This window comes from Herpailurus yagouaroundi, unplaced genomic scaffold (genome assembly GCF_014898765.1).
Source record: "Herpailurus yagouaroundi ecotype Mexico unplaced genomic scaffold, PumYag 198, whole genome shotgun sequence".
Taxonomy (NCBI): domain Eukaryota; kingdom Metazoa; phylum Chordata; class Mammalia; order Carnivora; family Felidae; genus Herpailurus; species Herpailurus yagouaroundi.
Genome location: NW_024412429.1, coordinates 4968546 through 4979013, shown reverse-complemented (window position 1 = coordinate 4979013; position 10468 = coordinate 4968546).

The window sequence follows — 10468 nt, the reverse complement described above, 5'->3', positions numbered from 1 at the left end:
GTCTCTCTCTGTCCCAAAAATAAATAAAACGTTGAAAAAAAAAATGCAAAGGTGGAGAGCGACTCTGGGTTGAATTTAGACTTTTCGCCGGATGCGAATGAAGGTGTAAATTGTCCAGTTTTGTGTCATTCTTCCCTTAAAATTCATATCGGAGCAACTTCACGCCAATTCTTGAGATCGTATTTGTTTAACTGTTGTTTAATTTTGCTTTACGCTTCTGTGTGAAAAATGAAATCATAAGCAATATTTAAGGACTTTTTTTTCTTGGAAAGAAATCTGAATGCCTTGCATTGGGCAACAGTCTTGCACGTTCCGGCCCCAGTGCACAGGTCACGGTGCTTTCATTTCCGCGAGAATGAGGTCTAAGATCGCAGGTTCTTCTTTGGCAGAGTCTGTCTGAGTTTATCCTTGGAAACGCCTTTCTACACCCTTTCTCTCTGGTTCTCTTTCATTTCCATCCATTTAAAAACAGTGTCAACAGGGTGCCCAGGTGGCTCAGTGGGTGAAGCATCCAACTCTTGAATTTTGGCTCAGGCCGTGATCTCACGGTTTGTGAGTTCGAGCCCCGCATCAGGCTCTGCGTTCACAGTATGGAGCCTGCTTGGCATTCTCTCCTCTCGTCTCTCTCTGCTCCTCCCTGCTCTCTGTCAGAAAATAAATGAAAAATGTTAAAAAGAAAACATGTTTAAGCAGCATCCTGGCTGAGCTACATTCTGTGCTAGGAGCTGGGACGGAGAGGGGGAATACCACCAGCCCCTGCCTTCAGGGGGCTCACCATCCAGTAGGAGAGGAGAGACAGCCAGCAGATGAACGGTTAAACCTGTTTCCAAAGCCTGAGTCACATGGGCTGGTTCAGGACTCCAGGCCCTTCCTCTTCGCTGAGAAAAGCTTTCAGTCTCCTGGGGACTCCCATCCTGGCCCTGCCTCATTAGCCCGGAGCTCCTACCAACTGAGTTAACCTGTTCCACCAGGTCCTGATCTGAATGAAATGTAGTGTATGAATGTTCTGAATATTATTATAACAGTTCCTCTGCATTACAGATCTTAGATGAGCGAGAGATAGCTCCTAAAATTTAAATCTCTAGGCTGTGAAAGACAGACTTCTCTCCTGAACCCGAAGGTATAGACTTCCAAGGGGCGATTGGTAACTTGGAGCCATGAATAGAACTCAAGAAAATTTACTGAAACTTAACCGTAACAACAAATCACCAAAATGTTGTTGTTTCTAAAGCTCTAATGGGAAAAAGCCTTTCAGTTAAATAGGGGCACCTGGGCCGCTCAGTCGATTGCGCGTTCGACCTCGGCTCAGGTCATGACCTCACTGTTCATGGGTTTGAGCCCCATGTCCGGCTCTGTGCTGACAGCTCAGGTGCTTCGGATTCTGCTTCTCTCTGCCCCTCCCCCGCCCATACTCTGTCTCTCTAAATAAATAAATAAATAAATAAATAAATAAAACATTAAAAAAAAAAAGCTTTCTCTTTGGAGTTGATCAGGGTACTGTTTGCCCTTCACCCTGCTTCTCCCAGTGGTAACATCTTGCGTAATTATAGTACAATTTCACAACCAGGTTATATGCACGTGTGTGTGTGTGTGTGTGTGTGTGTGCATTTACTTCTATGCAATTTCATCACGTGCAGACCTGTGCAACCTGCAGTCAAGGCACAGAACTGTTCCAACACTGGAAGGCTCTCTCCCGCTACCCTGAACAGCCACGTTTACCTCTCCTCACTCCCATATCCTAACCCCTGAGATCAGTCACCTGTTCTCCATCTTGATACTTTGGTTATTTCACAAATGTCCTATGAATGGTGTCTGACACCCTAGCATCTTCTGGGATTGTCTTTTTCTCACACAGCAGGATTCTGTGGAGAGGTTCATTCGAGACTCGGTTTATGAATAGTGCGTCCCAATGTCTGGATGGACCATGGTGTGTTTCCCCATTGACCTGTCGAGGAACATCTGGGTCATTTCTAGTTTGGGGCTGCTATGAATACAAATGCCGTGTTCCGCTGGTATTTTTTACTAGTTTTTGTGTTTTAGCCATTCTGATAGGTGTATGGTGATAGCTCATTTTAGTATTCATTTGCTTTTCCCTAATGACTTATGACAGTGAACATCTTTCATGTGCTTATTTGACATTTGCATTTCTTCTTCTGTTGAATGTCTGTCCGTGTTTTTGGCTCATGTTCCCACTCGTGTATTTGTTTACTGTTGAGTTTTGAGAATTCTTTGGATAGTCTAGTAGTAGTCCTTTGTCAGATACGTGGTTTGTAATTAATATGTGTTTTGCTAGTCAGTAATGTGTCCTTTAATCTTCTTAAAAAGGTCTTTTGCACATCAAAAGTTTTAATTGTGAACAGGTACAATTTATCATTTTTTCCTTCTGTGGCAGGTGCTTTTGGCATCGAGGCTAATAACTCTTCATCCAGCCTTAGGTCTTGAGAGTATTTTCATATTTTAAAATTTTTTGTCGTTTTCCATATTATATTTTAAGTTCATGAGTTATTTGAGTTATTTTTGAGTTAGTTTTTGTATAAAATGTGAGGTTGAAATTGAAATTATGATGTTTTGCCTACAGATGTCTAATTGCTTCAGTTACTGACAAAACTAGCCTTCCTCTGTTGCTTTTGTACTCTTGTAAAAAATCAGGTGGGCGTATTTGTGTGGCTCTGTTTCTGCGTTCTTTACCCTCTTTCATTAATCCCTGTGTCTATCTCCTTGCCTTGGCTACTGGATCATAACTCTTCAAATCCAGTAGAATGATTCCTTCCACTGTATTTTTCTTTTATAAAATTTGTCTTTTTCTTTCCACAGAAATTTTGGAATTAGCATGTCTATATGCATAACAAAACTTGGTGGAAATGGAGGAAAACTGCATTAACCCGGTGGGTCAGTTCAGAGAGAACAGACATATGCATTCAATTGAGTCTTTCAATCCACGGCCTTGAGCTACGTCTTCGCTCATTTGTGTCTTCTCGGGTTTCTTTCATGAGCATTTACGTTTTCATCATGTAGAACCTGTACACGCTTTTTAAGTTTATATCTATGTATTTCCTTGACTTTGTCGTAATTGTAAATTTTGTTGTGTTTTTAACTTTGGTATCTACATGTTTGTTGTTAGTATAGAAATGCGATCGATCTTGCGGGCTGATTGACTGATTTTTCTTCGGGATTTTCTATGTAAACAGTCATGTCATCTGCAAATAAGTACAAATTAATTTTTTTTTATCTGTACGTCTTTGATTTGTCTTTCAAAGAACTTACCCTTTCGCCAGTGGTACCCATTCTCCCATGGTAAGAGCAAATATCTTGGTCTTGCTCTTAACCATAAAGAGAGATTATTCTACCTTTGCCATTAGTGATATTTATTATGAATTTTTTTGTAAATGCTCCTTATCCAGCTGAGAGACTTTCCCTCTGTCCTTGGTTTTCGGAGTTTTTAGCATAAAAAAAATTGATAATAAATTTTCCTGCTAGATTTTGTCAAATGCTTTTCTGTGTCCATTGGTATGATCGTATGATTTTTCTTCTTTATCCTACTGATAGGGTGAATTGCATTTATTGATTTTTGGATGTTGAACCCATCTTGCATACCTGGAATAAATGTTGCTCGGTCATTGTGTAGAATTCTTTTTACAGGTTGCTGAATTGGACTTATTGAATCTGTATTCTTCATGCCCTTTTGTTTATTTGTTTGTTTGGGTAATTTTTAAAATCAAGCCAGGCTGGAAAATACTGGTCTAACAAGTATGTGATTACAGTCCTAATCTATCTTTTAAATTAGAACGAATTTATTTGTTAGAAATCATTGTCCTGCAGAAGATTATTCTGCCCTACGTCTTTCTTCTGTACAATATCTCTCACTGCCATCAGGCACCAGACTTATCCATGCAGCCAGTGACCTGTGTCTAATAAATTCATAGAGGGGTTTCTGTCACTGCATTAGAGAGAATATTTTCCATTCTGGGGTATTCAGGACATGTTTTTGTGATTGGCTAGGCTGATCAGTCAGAGGTCACAACAGAAAAATACGGATCACTGGGAAATTCTACATTAAGTATTTTTTGTTTCAGTTTTTACGTATTATATTTTTATTAAGTAATTTATTCACTCAAGAATTACTGATTTGTTGAATTTCAACAAAATTATATTGCTTTCCGTGAGGATTGCAAGGTTGAGTGAGGCATAGATCAGCCTTTCTTTATTATTTTCTTCATTTAGGTATTCCTACAATAGAAACATATTTGTGGCGCCTGGGTGGCTCAATCAGTTAAGCATCCGACTCTTGATGTCAGCCCAGTTTGTGAGTTCAAGGCCCACACTGGGCTCTGTGCTGACGGAGTGAAACCTGCTTTGGATTGTCTCTCCTTCTCTCTCTGTACCTGCCCCCTCTCAAAATAAATAAACAAAAACTTTAAAAAAAGCAAACAAAAACGCATGTTTGAGCCCCTAGTGTGTCAGGACCTACAGTGGACCCAGCAAATAGAAAGGCTGCACTCTCATGGGACTTCCTGTGTAGAAGAGTGAGGGCGGGGCATGTGTAGTCATGGTGGGAGCTTACAGTGCAGTAGTTATGATATGGCATATAAATAACTACTTATCATACTAGGCAGAGGTATATGCATAACCCAAGGGGCAGTGCTTAGTGATTCGGAAGTTCGACAGAGGACAACATTACTTTTGGTTCAGAGTTGAACTTCATGGGGAAGGTATCTTTGGAGCTAGCCCTTAAAGGATGAGGAGCAGAGAAGGTGTAGGCAATGGGAGGGCAGAGGAGAGCATTCCACTAAGAGGTGGCATGGCCAAGGGTGGAGAACGCTCGAGAAAAATGGGGAGATAGCATGATTAGGGTACTACCGGGATGAGCGTTGTGACATAGGTTAAGAAGTTAGAAAGTTTAGACCATCCTCTGGGTTTGGGGAGCCACTGGAGAAATTTAAGCAGGAGAATGACATGAGCAGACATGTTTTATAAAGACTGCTCCATCAGCAGTGAAGAAAGCAGACTGGTGAGGGAGGCAGTGCAGACACAGTGAGGAGCACAGTTAGGAGACTACTGCAATGGTCCTAGCGAGAACTGATGGGCCCTGACTAGGCAATGGCACTGAGTACAGTGGAAAGGGAAATAGTAGAGAAACGTTTGAGAGTGAAGACTCATTGCTTGGGGGGCAACAGAATAAGAGATTGAGGCAGGTGAGCTCACTAAGGGTGACGGCTCTAAGGTTTCTTGTGGGAACAAATGGGTAATTAGTGAAAGCAGTATCCGGCTTTGTAAGTACCCAAAAAAGAATCGTTTTAGGAGAAAACGAAAGCATTTGATTTTGAATATGCAAATGTGTGACCCCAAAGAGCAAAGAGATAAAATACGTGTGTCTATACATACCCACAAAATAAATCAAAAGGAATGAGACGTGGATTAAGATTGTAAAGAAATTCTGCCTTTTTTTCTCACTTGACGTATTAATGTCCTTGCACAAACCCCCTTGTGGCTGACCGGCCCCTGCCCTGAAACGAGCATCACCCCTCTTCCTGTTTCTGCGGGCCTTAACAAACGGTCTTGGAAATGGTCTCCTATTTGTTCGGCTATAGAATTGCTACTCTTTCGAGAAAGCCTGGATTAGAAGTCTGGCCCTTGCGTGGATTCGAGTCTGAGATCTCCACTTCAGGATTCCGACTTGAGCTCTTTGGCAGGTACCTCTGTAGCCCCGTTGGATCCGCTGTGTCAGATGCCCCTGAACAGGTGATGAGCCCCCGGAGGGCCTCACGCACGTCCCGGCGGCCACTACACCTGGGTCACTTAGCGGAAAAGTACCTGATCTTTTTCCTCTGTCCTTCATAGTGATGATCAGGTCTATGATAACCAGCCTTTTTCCTTTTTTCCTTTTTGTCTCTCTCTCGCCTTCTTCTTCATTACAGTTTATTGCCATTGTTTTTTCTGGCTCTCCATCCTGAAAAGAGAGTTTTCAAGGGTTTGCGAGTGGTGTTTGTAACATCTTGGTTCCCAAATGTAAAGAAGGTGACGCGCGTCTTCCTTAAACTCACGGTAATCTTCCCTCTGTGAGATGGGGAAGACCAGGGAGGGAAGAAGAACACTGCCTTGCTCTAATTTTCGTCACGCAGAGCAACGCCTCACCGGAAAACAATAAACCAGGGCATTGCCTGTGGACGTTCCTGTCGGTGACACCGCCGTACGGCAGGAGGTAGGGCGCCTGCTGCTTACTGACAATTTTCGATAATGTAACAACTGCAAACTGAGCGTCACCGTCCGCCCGTCTTTTGTCTGTTTGTCTTTACTTGCACGCAGTCTGCTCGGATCACAAGGAATCAATCCTAGAAGCCAGAGACCACAGCTCCTGCGGAATCTCTCTGGTCTCGACCCCAGTTGGAAGCCGCCCATCATAGCGCGGAGTCGGGTAATGGTCTGAACTAATCAAGAGAACTCAGAAGGTGGGCGCAGCTCATTAATCTGCCTGCGCTCTCTTCTGCAGGTTCCGAGCCCTGGAGTGTTAGCTATTTTTGTATATTCTTGAGTGAGTCAATGACAGCAGAAGATCAGCTCCTATGAGCTTACAGGGATTTGATATACAATGAGATGTTTTCGTGAGTGACAGCATGACAGAAGCGTTCCTGGTATTCATTCCTGTCCTCTGAGAGGCAAGTGCCGGGAGAGAGCATCCCGCTTGAGGAAGATTTATAAGGGAGCGTCGGGGGTGGGCTGGGAGGGGATGGGAGGGGAGCACCAGCCGGTGAGGCGGCTCGGGCCCCTGTCAGGGGACAGGAGGAAGCGCGTGGCTCCAGAAAAGGCATGAGGTGGCCGGTCAAGGCGGAAAGGACCTCCACCTCGTTCCTGGTTGTGCTCCCTTGTGGACTGGGAGAGCCCAGGGGCGCAAATCCGTGGCACAGTCACCACACAGATGGTGGTGTGCGACAGCTGGAGGCGACCCGTCGCCTGTGCCGTTGGCACTCTTGGAGGGGGACCCGGGTGGAGCACCTCAGGGCCTGGCTGTCCCTCCCCGAGCTGCGCCGATCCGCTTCTCCTGCACATCCTGGGAGCGCGTCTCAGGGTACTCCGGAGTGGCTCTTTCTGCAGGGACGCAGGAGAGGGGCTCCTGCGACAAACTGCCACCGGGCTGGGGACAGCACCTTGTCCTCCCTACCCCGAGAAAGCACTTCAGCCGCCCTGGGGGGCTGTGTTCCTTTCCTGTGGCTGCTGCGACGGAGTATCACAACCCGGGGCCCCTAAAACAGTTGAAATTCGGTCCAGTTCCTGAGGCCAGAGGCCCAAAACCAAGGGGGGAGCCGGGTCTTGCTCCTCTGAGGCCTTCAGAGAAGGATCCGTCCTGCCCCACCCGGCTTCTGGAAGCCCAGGCGCCCCATGGCTTGGAGACGCCTCACTCCCACCTGTGCCGCCTCTGTCTTCACAGGTCGCCGCGTCCCGTCTCCTATCTCTTCTTATAAGGACACCAATCGTGTTGGATGAGGCCCACCCAGATGCGGTGTGACCTCATCTGAACTTGCTTACACCTGCAGAAACACTATTTCCAAATGAGATCATGCCCTCCGGTATCAGGGGTCAGGACCCTACCATACCTTTCTGGGGGACACCATTCAACCTGCAGCTGCGGCCTGCCTGGTGGGATGCCTCGCGGCTTCATTCCCGAGGGCTCTGAACCCTCGGTAGCCACCCCCTTCTCTGGCCAAGGACGTGCAAGGGCGTGCGCCTGTGCACAGTCATAACTGGGTTCTCCCAGTTCTGCACGCACTGTCCCTGCCCCGGTGTGGAAAAGCAGCCCCCCACCCCTCACCGATTGCGCAGGGGCACCTCCCTCGTCAGGGAAGGGATGCCTCTTCTCCCCTCCGGTGCCTGGAGGTAAGAAGTTCGCCTGTCTAAGCAACAGCCACAGCTTGTGGTGCGACGGAACCTCTTCTGTGACCTTCCCACCTTGCAGATTCCAGAATTGCGTGGATGGAAGCCTGGACTCCTTCGATGGGTCATGGGAAGTGATACTAAATGGGTCTGTGCTTTCACTTCCGCTCCGTCCACGTAGTCTTAACTGTGGAAGACATCCCGCCATAGAGGGGGCCCTAAATCGTGCACACACCGTGTCCTGCTTTGGCACCTCACCCGTGCAGAGCGTGGCCTCCAGGCTGGCTCCACCAGCAGGATGTTCCAGGGCTGCAGGAAGTCGACTGCCTCCGGACCCTGTGGCTTGTGATACAGGCGGTGGATTCCACGGTCACGGGCCCACTCCCACACCCACTTTGAGGTGAAGCGGGTCCTGTGGCCGAGGGCAAGTCGGTGGATATTGGTGTGGCTGAGGCTTTATGGACAAGAGAGGCAAACTCAAGCCCAAAGAGGCTCGGGAAGCTCACTCATACCCACTGCTTCTGCCTGGGTTGCTCCCAGATATATTATTTTAAGACAGGTTGTTGTTTTATTAGGTGGCGGGGGGGGGGGGCCCAGCTTGTGTGGCACCTGAACACCGGAAGCTTTTGCAGGGAGGGGCTTCTGCAGCGTCTTCCTGCGTGGGATCAGGCTAAAGATGGCACGGAAACCCACAAGCTTGGAGATTTCAGGGTCCGCAGAGCAAAAATGCTCAGGGCCATCCGTCCGGATGTTCCCATCCCTCGACTCAGGATATTCTATCTTTTCTCCACTGGGACATCTCCCTAGAATAATCAGACCTGACTTGTGTGAGTAGTTAAACATCAATGGAACTCTCAACTCCAGCTAGGAAGTCCTGAGGCTGCTTTCCAGGTACATCGTCCTTTCTACTGCAGAGCATCTTAGTAAGCTACCAAACAGGCCTGCTGGCCCTTATACGGTTAGCCTTGAAGTGTTAACCCCCCTCATTTACTCATACCCATCTCTGAGATATCATTGCCACTTCATAAGCGCCAGCCAGCTCTGCTGTCCTCATAACACTCTTCCCTCTGTATTCTTCAAATGTTTGAATCATCACATTATCAACGACTTCCCCCCTAACCAGGACATGTGGTCTGTAGATGGCCACCATTTCCACGACCTTCCTTTTGTGCGTGTCTGTCCCCAAATTGCCCTTTTTGATAAGGACCCCTACCATATTGGATGGGGACTCACTTTAATGGCCTCATCTCAGCTTGATTACCTCTGCTGACCATCATCTAACCCATGCAGGATGGGTAAAGAGGAAGGGGATACGATCAGTTAGGGGTGCCCTCAGATGAGGGTAAGCTCTGAGGCTTCTCCAAGGGGACAGGAAGAGAAGGACCAAGAGGAAATCTTGGCCACACCATGGGTGGGTCCCTGAGCAGAGGTGATCCCCCATTGTCAGCAGATACTACAAACCATCCCTTCCTTCTTGAGGGCTCAGTCTCCCTTGACTAATGTTTCCATTCCTAAAAAGGACTCTGAATCCACTAGATTTGTGTTCCCCCCCCCCCCCACACACACATGGAAAACACAGTGCTTAAACCACAGCTGATTAATATGGGCGAAGTAGGTAGAAGAGAGAATTAGAAGCAGTCGCCAAGAACTCAGGAATTGGATGCAGGCTCACACAGGTCAGGTGGTAGATACCAAAGAGGAGGAACCCTGGGTTCCTGGGACGGAAGGGAAAAGGCAGATCGATGTCTGCGTGACAAATGGCCCAACCAGCTAGCTCTGGTTTTCATGGGACCAATTACTTGGGTTTTCCAGAAGCTGCCTTTACCAGATTGTTTGGTATCTGGTTTTTGATAGGATGAACATAAAGCATAGCCGTGTAATGGTTTTTTGGGTTTTTTTTGTTTTTGTTTTTTGGTATTTGGTTTTTGGGGTTTTGTTGTTTGTTTGTTTTGCTTTGTTTTGTTTTGTTTTCAGGAGTTCAAGGTAACTGTATTCCCCAGGAGAGGAAAGCAGAGGAATGAATGCCTCTTTCTATTTGCCGTCAATGAATTTGAGATGATTTGACACAAACGGCACTTTAGACTTTCTGATCGTGGCCCTGTGACAATAGGGGCCTCCAGAACCTTGGGCGTTCTCAAAAACACGTCAACTTGTTTTCTGCCCCCTCCCCACTCGAGTCCTTGCGAGACTTTTCCTCTCCTTTTTGTTTCTCTTTGAGAAGGCTAGACAAAGTTTGGGGAGCTCTCTGTAAACTGTAATTGGGTACGTTTTCAAAAGCAAAACCTTATTTCTTGCGCACACTGTGTTTTTCTTCCTCGGCAGAAGCCAGATCCGTGTTTGAAGTCTGAACGCGGAGGCTCACACATCGGTGTCTCCCAGTCTCCCGCCGGCCTCACCAGTTTTCCTCCCGATTTGCTTCTGTGCTCTCCCACCCGACACCAACCCCTGTGGGGCCAGGCTGGCTCCGTTCCCCCTTCCACCCTTGCCCTCCCTTTCCAGCATTTTCTACTTTTTATGCAAAAACTGAAGCGTAGAAGCCCAGTGTTGCCATGGGAGTGGCATTGCTGTGCGCCTTGAATGGATTTGAGTTCTAAACTTTGGG